Genomic DNA, 9100 nt, shown 5'->3' on the forward strand with positions numbered 1-9100 from the left:
TAAAGCCTAAAAGCACACACGCAACAAATAAATACTATAGACGACTTCACTACAGAAGTGAGCTGCCGGCAGTTCGCAGAGTGAGGGACTACACGAGCAACACAGAATAAGGTAAATGAAGGAAGGCAACGAAGCGATGGCTGTTCCCGCTATTGTGCTTCCTCCCTACGAATGTATTTATGAAAAAAAAATGTTACGTAGTTATTTTAATAACTCAGGGCAAAAATGCTTCAACCTTTTTATCTATCTTTTATAATACATTACAAAGTACAGTATACTATCCCTTAATCACGAGGAATTATGGGTGTCTGAGAGGGGGTGTGTTCACTTCTTGTAAGAGCAATACTGTTTTCTTAATGTGGAATGAGCTATAGGAACTGTCCCGGCATTCGCCTTAGTGCAGGAGAATGGAAAATCACGGAAAACCATTCTCAGTACAGCCGATGGTTCGTACATTAATTTGGTTTCATTTTTCTGTAACTACAGAATTATACTCTTTAACCGATACCAAAATCTCAGTCATAATGATTTATTCCGTTGCAACACAGAAAAATATAGAAAGAAAATTACATCAAAAACTGTTCAAATAAAGTTTGAAAAACATCAAACAACACAACTGATAAATCTTCACGCAAAGAGAGCTCGTTCGGAAGTATTACTACACCTATTTTTCATTAGCATTATACTGGACATTGTTGTCGAATAAATGTGTGATAAAAGTTAAGTATTCAGCGAAATGTGTGCATAGTACGATCTCACATGCATTACACATCAATAATGTTTCATTTGCTAACTAAAATAGCCGGGCTGTGTGGCTCAGACGTTTGGGGCGCTGGCCTTTTGACCCCAACTTGGCAGGTTTGATCCTGGCTCAGTAGAGTGGTATTTGAAGGTGCTCAAATACGCCAGCCTCGTCGGTAGATTTAATGGGACGTAAAAGAACTTCTGAGGGACTAAATTTCGGCACCTCGGCGTCTTCGGAAACCATAACATTAATTAGTGGGAGTTAAAACCAATTAACATTATTATTACCAACTAAGGAGCCTGCGTGGATCAGACGGCAGCGCGTCGGCCTCTCACCGCTGGATACCGTGGTTCAAATCCCGGTCACTCCATGTGAGATTTGTGCTGGACAAAGCGGAGGTGGGACAGGTTTCTCTCCGGGTACTCCGGTTTTCCCTGTCATGTTTCATTCCAGCAACACTCTTTATTCTCATTTCATAGCATCTATCAGTCATTAATAAATCACTTTGGGAGTGGCGACCCCATCGTACTAATAGCCTATATCTGCTTCATTCATTATATCCCTGACCCGGTCATTGATTGGAAAATAGGTTGTAGGTTTTCATTACCAACTATAATATGACATTCGATATCAATTTCCATTGATGTAATTATTTTAAAATAATTTGGTGCTCTGCCATCCTACTTTGTGTGCTATATATAGGGTGTTTGAAAAATAAGGGGCATAATTTCAGGTGTGTATCGGTTACATGTAGACAATCAAAATAGTGCGTTACAACATGTGTCCGGAAATGCTTCATTTCCGAGTTATGGCGTTCACAACACTGAACTTCACCAAAACGTTTTTCTTCCGCAGGTCACTGTCATTACAGAAGAAGTTCGAAATGTCCACCTCCTGCTTGAATACAGACCTCACATCGATGTCTCACTAACCTGCGAACACGATCCCAAACGACAGGAGTATTGCGTATGTCCTCACACGATGCCACAATTCGATTCCGAAGAGTTCCACATCAGGCAGCGGAGACAAATACACCGACGATTTTAAATGGCCCCACAAGTAGAAAACGAGAGGCTTCAGATCAGGTGAGCGTGGAGACCAAGCAATCGGGTCACCTCTACCTATCCATCGATCAGGAAACATTCGATCCAAGTCAATGAGACATCTATGTGAGGTCTGTGTTCAAGCAGGAGGTAGACATTTTGAACATCTTCTGTAATGACAATGACCTGCGGAAAGAAAACTTCCCGGTGAAGTTCAGTGTTTTGAAGGCCATAACTCGGAAACGAAGTATTTCCGGACACATGTTGTAATGAACTATTTTGATTGTCTACATACAACAAATGCATAACTGAAATTATGCCCCCATTTCTGAAACACCCTGTATACTGACTTTACAGTTTTGGTGGATTTACCTCTTCATCTTTACTCTGCATATGTTTTCGCGTTTAATCCTCCACTCCCTCCCGCTGATATTCGTCTGGTCGCCATGTTTGATGCTCATCTGTTTCCTGCGCTGACGTCATACGTCACCTGCTCAGCTGTTTGACACAAGACATTCTCTAGAATGATCTCTCCGCCTATATATTCTCACCACCCTGCCTATTTCGGAAGGTGGAATCGAGAACTGGAAAAGAGCTCAAGACCTCGTCGAGGTATGAGATTTTCTCTGCCCATCATCTTCGCTGCTGCTTCCCTGAGGTGAGAGATATGGAGACCTTCATATTCATTGTTAACCTTTCTTTTCTACGGGCATCTTTGCGGGAGTTGGGGGAGTGGTCTGCGCTTGTGCACAATCAAGACACTTATCCTCAGAACTTACCTTTATTCGTGTCAAATTGCAACCATAGAACTGGATGGCCGTCTACCATAACCTCTATCTGACGTACACTTCGCGTTGTGTTCTTTGGTATCCTGTTTCTCCCATCCTGGCCCTTATTACCTTAGGTTGTACTACCATCGTATCTCGTATAAGATGTGTCGTCATATTTCACATTTTTATGCGTACTTGTATTATTATGGAACGTGTGATCCTAAGCATGTACCGTACTGTGATCCCTTGGAACTACTTTCCTATTAATGTTTTACATTTTACGGCACCCTCATGTTATTATGAAACTTGTTATAATCATCTTACATTTTAAGTATGCGCTATGATCCCTTTGATCAACTTTTTTTCAGGTCTTATGTTAACGAAATTTCTTATAACCTATTTCTTCTAAAAATGTACTTGGAGTTGTTGATAATGTTCTTCGCCTATATCACGTATTTTTCCATCAGTGCATTTATTTAGCACGTGTTACCTTTACGGTTGCTGTTAGGTTTATTTATTATATTTGGAAAAATCTATTATTCATCAACAAGTTGTAAATATGATAGCCTACTTCAAGTTGGTACCCCTGTTAATTATCAGCCATGTTTTGAGAATTCATGTATTATTCGCACACTTTTTAGTGATAGATTTGTGTACGGGTTTGAGGAGTAAGGAGGGAGCTCTCCCGGTTCCGGTAATACTGCCAACAGAATGGAAATGAAATCTGAATAGAATCGATATCATCGATCGATATGAATTTTCTAAACTTTTATTATCTTAAGCCAACAACTGTGTTACACACACATTATATAACATTTCTTGATGCGAATCTTGTTCCTAGCGTGAATTCTATAGTTTGGCTTTGCTGTGTAAACAACAACCACGGCCGACTTGATGCGTCGCTCTAGCTAGCTCCTTACCGGCCTTGACAATCGGGTCCACGCACTGTAATCGGAGTAGTTACACAGCTCGACACGTGGCGCTGGCGGCCGACCTATTTGCGGTAGAAATGCATACTTCTTTATGGAAAATATATTGATTTTGATTGCCAATTTATCGTAATTTCGAATTATGGAGAATGTTACATAAGTTAATACTGTTAAAATGATTAATCCTAAAGGTTACTTTCATTGATATGTGCCAAAATAACGTCGTGAAATGAAACTGCGCAGGATGGAGTAGTCAAACTGACGTTCCTTAATTGTGAAGAATAACAGTAATCGTTTTTATATCATGGCATTCAGATACATAGCAGAACTTACCACAATACTTTTGTCTTCTGATGTTAATATTAAGAGTCATTGTTCAATTAGAGTTTTAAAATTCTTCAAGTGCTGTGAGCTTGCATCCGGGAGATAGTGGGTTCGAACCCCTCTGTCGGCAGTCCTGGAGATGGTTTCCCGTGGTTTCCCATTTTCACATCAGGCTGTACCTTAATTAAGGCCACGGCCGGTTCCTCCCCACTGCTAGCCATTTCCTATTCCACCGGCGTCATAAGACCTATCTGTGTCGGTGCGACGTAAAACAAATAGTGAAAAAGAAAACGAAGAATTTAAATAAAAATTCAGTGAGAGAAAAGTATTTTGAGTAAATAAATTGTAAACTATTCTCTGCTCGATGATGATGATGCTTGTTGTGTAAAGGGGCCTAACATCTAGGTCATCGGCCCCATTGCTCAGGTAACAACACTTCATACGTTGGCCTTACCGTCATAGCAGTAGCGATTCTTACTTGTCAATGTTTAAATGTTAAAGTTCAGATTATCTTGGATAAAAATGTGTTGTGTTGCTTTCACATGGCAAATACGACACCGCCTAAAGGATTATTCTATGAAAGAAAAATCATGGGTAAAAATACCTGGTTAGCGTGATTAGCTGCCGCTCCCGGAGGCCCGGGCTCGATTGCTGGCCCTACCGAAATTTCAAAAGTGGTACGAAGGCTGGAACGGATTCCACTCAGCCTTGGGAGGTCAACTTATCGATTCGCACCTAAGACATCCTCGAAGTGGTTTTCCATAGTTTTCCACTTCTCCTCCAAGTAAATGCCGGGATGGTAACTAAATTAAGGCCACGGCTGCTCCCTTCCCTCTTCCTTGTCTATGCCTTCCAATCTTCCCATCCCCAACACAAGGCCCCTGTTCAGCATAGAAGTTGCGGCCGCCTGGGCGAGGTACTGTCATCCTTCCCAGTTGTATCCCCGACCCGCAGTCTCACGCTCCAGGACACTACCCTTGAGGTGGTAGAGGTGAGATCCCTCACTGAGTCCGAGAGATAAGCCAAACCTGGAGGGGTAAACAGAGTAAGAAAGAAAGAAAGAAAGAAAGAAAGAAAGAAAGAAAGTAAGAAAGAAAGAAAGAAAGAAAGAAAGAAAGAAGGTAAATACCCGAAATAGAAACGGAAAACTAAGATGAGAGTGCTACCACCTTTTAGCCACTCCGTAGTTTTGTCCTGGTCTACAGAGAATTCGTGAAATGATAGTGTCCCTTTGCTCTTTTTTCTCCTGTTCAGAATACAAAAAATGCAAATATTCGAATATTTCCTAACACAGTTAAAGAAAAGCAAATCACCACACCATTAAAAAACGAATTAGCATATTAGTCCTTGTTCAGGACTAAGTTACAACGAGAAATCACTTTGTTCTTGTTTCCATAAAATTTCTGCTCGAAGTACGAAAAGATGCACAAGAATGTCACAAATTCCAAGATTTGCAAACATAATTTAAAAAATATAATCACCACACTACACAATAAAAAACTCACTAGCGCATAACTATCAGATCTCAATATCAAGCCAACAAGCACCTCATTGGGAACACATTGCCAACATTTACGACAGCAAAACCATATAAATAAAACTGGAAATGCGGCAATTTGCGGTATACAGCTTCTTGTCAGTGGGTAGTAGGCCAGCTCTCCAGTGGCATTACGGTGAAACTTTCCAATTACAGCTTTATGCTGGGCTTCACAAGCGATTGTCAAGGCCGGTATAAGGAGCGCAGCGAGAGATCCAGTCGGCCGTGACAACAACAGTACCAGTACGTAAAGTGAACGCCAGATGTCGCACAGCGATGTATAAGCGATTCTTAGTTTGTGTTTCAAAGGTTGCCAATACGAATCTCGAAAATAACCGAGGTCGACCGATCCAGCACTAGGGTGTCCATCTATCACTAAAAGGTGATATCTGTTTGTACATTCCATTCTGATTGTACAGTTTTTCAACTTGTAGTCTATTCCTCTTAAATTGTTAATATACATTTGTTTGTACATTCCATTTTCTCACTCTTGCCAAACATTAATTAATCTCTATTTCTACTATATAGTTTTTCTATTTATAAAAATATAATAGTCCTGCCAATTTGTTTTTGCTAGAGTATTTATTGCTATCTTTCCGCTGGTTCGAAAAAAAAAAAAATACATGTTATTTTGAAAACCCTATTATCTTTGTTACCGGGTTTTTGCGGTAGTTAGAGGTGAAAGAAGGTGCGGGTGTGAACGGGTCTCAAGCTACGAAATTAGAGTGCATGTAAAATTAACAAGGTTATATTTTCTTTTCAAAATAAAGAAATAACAAGCATGGCAGGTACAGAGTAGCAAGTCAACAAAATGTAGTTACAATATTTACCGGATTTGGGCTTCGCGCCCCGACTTCACAATTCTTGGGCAATCAGCCCAACCTTACTCCAAAATAAGTTTTAACAGAGGGGCAGAAAACCCCATTCATGCTCAGGAGCACTTGCTCCAAATTACACAGAAAAGCCTCCTCGAGGCCTACAACACTCAATTTTCAAGAAAGAGCCACTCGCTCTCAAACTTTAAGCCTCTCAAAGGCCACACCAAACTCCACCTTCAAGTTGTCCTCTCAGGACATAGACACAGGGGTAAAATACCCAACCTACTGAGGTCTATTAAGTGAGAAAAGATTAATTACATGACCTCTAAAATAACAATTTGAGAGGAGGCGAACTTGCGCTCCTACTACACTTTGTTTAAAACCTACTTGGCACTAGGCCGTTAATACAAGGGCTAATCCCATATTAAAGAGGTGACTTAAGAAAGGAACAATTTACATTACGTTAAAGAAGAATAGGTTGAGAAAAAAATAAGTTCACCTCAAAACCATATGAGTGGGAGCTCGAGAGGGTTAAGCACTCTCTATCCCGATATGCAGTTTAAAGATAGAATAGATACCAAGGGTCTTTACATTTTAAGGAAGGTTACATTATGGAAAAACTTCGGACCCGCCCCGAGAGTTAAACTGCTGAGCTAGCAAAGAAAGAAGTTATTAATCGGCCATTACCTTGTTGTTGACCGCTGCCGAAGAAAGAGGCGCTTCCCGCCCCCTGCTATGTACTTTACACACTAAAAGATGGAATAGAAGTGGCGCAGAGACCCAAAAATCAGCAGTTTATATACTCTCGCGGAAAGTTCGAGGCGTTTTAGAGAAGAGAACACCCGCCCACAATCACTTTATTGGCTAGGGTACAGCAACATATTCAAGTTGGGGGAAGATAAATCAGATTGGTCAGAAATTAATTAAAGAAATTCGGGATTGGCTAAATACAAAACAAGGGGAAAGAGAGGGGTATACAGCCAACTTAAACAATAACAGAAAGAAATTTAACAAGAAACAAACTTTTGAAATAAAAATTTCTCCAAAAAACAGTTCTTTCACATCGCACTAGGGTGCACCATTGTAGTTTTTCAGTAGTGTCCTACAAAAATACATCAAAAGTGGCACAGTTCAAAAACTCCAAACTTTCCACGTAGTGACATCTTCTGAGAAACTTGAAAATTAATACCGTCAATAAAGTTCAGACTTCCTCCAGCAGAGGAGTTTCAATTGGCGCACATTTTAAATTAGCGGCGTGGAGGTGTACCGCCCGGTACAATCTTCTTTCACCCTTATGCTTATCGGTTCTGACGGTCCTCTTTTTTCTGAGCCCCTCTTACTATTCCACTGCGCACTGACATACATTTACTGGGATTTTATTGATAATTAGTCTTCGTTTACATTAGCGTCACGTTCTTCGTGACGTTACTAATTCATGGCACCATGTCGTTTACCCATATCCCAAAACTAAGACGTAACAGTGCAGGTCTTTAGTGACGGACGTGCTCCGTATTGCAAGAAACGGCGAGGGCAAGCATTGTACACGGCTGTGTTAGATGTAACCAAATGGCAATTCCTCTACGTACAAATTGTAAAACGAACTATTTAGACTGATTCTATTAATCTGCGTAGAACATAAAGGGAAGCTGTCTGAACCTTTTGCTGTAACATCTGGAGTAAGACAAGGTATGTCTACTGTCGCCAATGTACGTACGGGACTCGCCCGAGCTCGCAACAGCGGGCTCGGCAGAAGTCTCGCTTCTCGAGGGAGCCTCGCCGGAGGAGAGGACCGCGCGGGGCCGGCGCTTACAGCGTAAGAACAGGACTCGCCTGAGCTCGCAACAGCGGGCTCGGCAGGAGTCTCGCTCCTCGAGGGAGCCTCACCGGAGGAGAGGACCGCGCGGGGCCGCCGCTTACAGCGTAAGAACAGGACTCGCCTGAGCTCGCAACAGCGGGCTCGGCAGGAGTCTCGCTCCTCGAGGGAGCCTCGCCGGAGGAGAGGACCGCGCGGGGCCGCCGCTTACAGCGTAAGAACAGGACTCGCCTGAGCTCGCAACAGCGGGCTCGGCAGGAGTCTCGCTCCTCGAGGGAGCCTCGCCGGAGGAGAGGACCGCGCGGGGCCGCCGCTTACACAGTACGAACAGGACTCGCTTGAGCTCGCAACAGCGGGCTTGGCAGAAGTCTCGCTTCTCGAGGGAGCCTCGCCGGAGGAGAGGACCGCGCGGGGCCGTCCGACTCCTCCTTCTCGAAATGTTTTTTGATAAAACAATTTCGGTAATGATCCTTCCGCAGGCTCACTTACGGAAACCTTGTTACGACTTTTACTTCCTCTAAATAATCAAGTTTGGTCATCTTTCCAGACACATCGGAAACCGCGCACCGGTCCCAAGACCTCACTAAATCATTCAATCGGTAGTAGCGACGGGCAGTGTGTACAAGGGGCAGGGACGTACTCAGCGCGAGCATATGACTTGCGCTTGCTGGGAATTCCTTGTTCATATCATGACAATGCATTCTATGCTGAGAGAGACAACGAATATAAAGCGTGGCATTCAGCAGGGATTAAAAAAACGATTGGAAGAACTGGATTATGTGGATGATCTCTCTCTTCTTGCAGAATGTTTTCGGGACATGGAAATCAAACTGAATGACTTAAAAATAGAAGCTAAAGAAGTAGGATTTAAGATTAATAACAAAAAGACTAAGGAAATGCGCATAAACCATCGTAACAATTCTAGCTTTACTCTAGATGGAATGGATATAGAAAGGGTAGAGGAATTTTGCTGCTTAGGAAGCATGGCAAGCCAGGATGAAGGTGCTTTTAGAGATTTGGTGAGTCGTATAAATAAAGCCAAAGGAGCTTTTGCACAGTTACGACCAATATGGTGATCCCCTCACATTCGTATAAAGGCGAAGCTAAGGATATTCAACTCA

This window comes from Anabrus simplex, chromosome 14 (assembly GCF_040414725.1).
Source record: "Anabrus simplex isolate iqAnaSimp1 chromosome 14, ASM4041472v1, whole genome shotgun sequence".
NCBI lineage: Eukaryota > Metazoa > Arthropoda > Insecta > Orthoptera > Tettigoniidae > Anabrus > Anabrus simplex.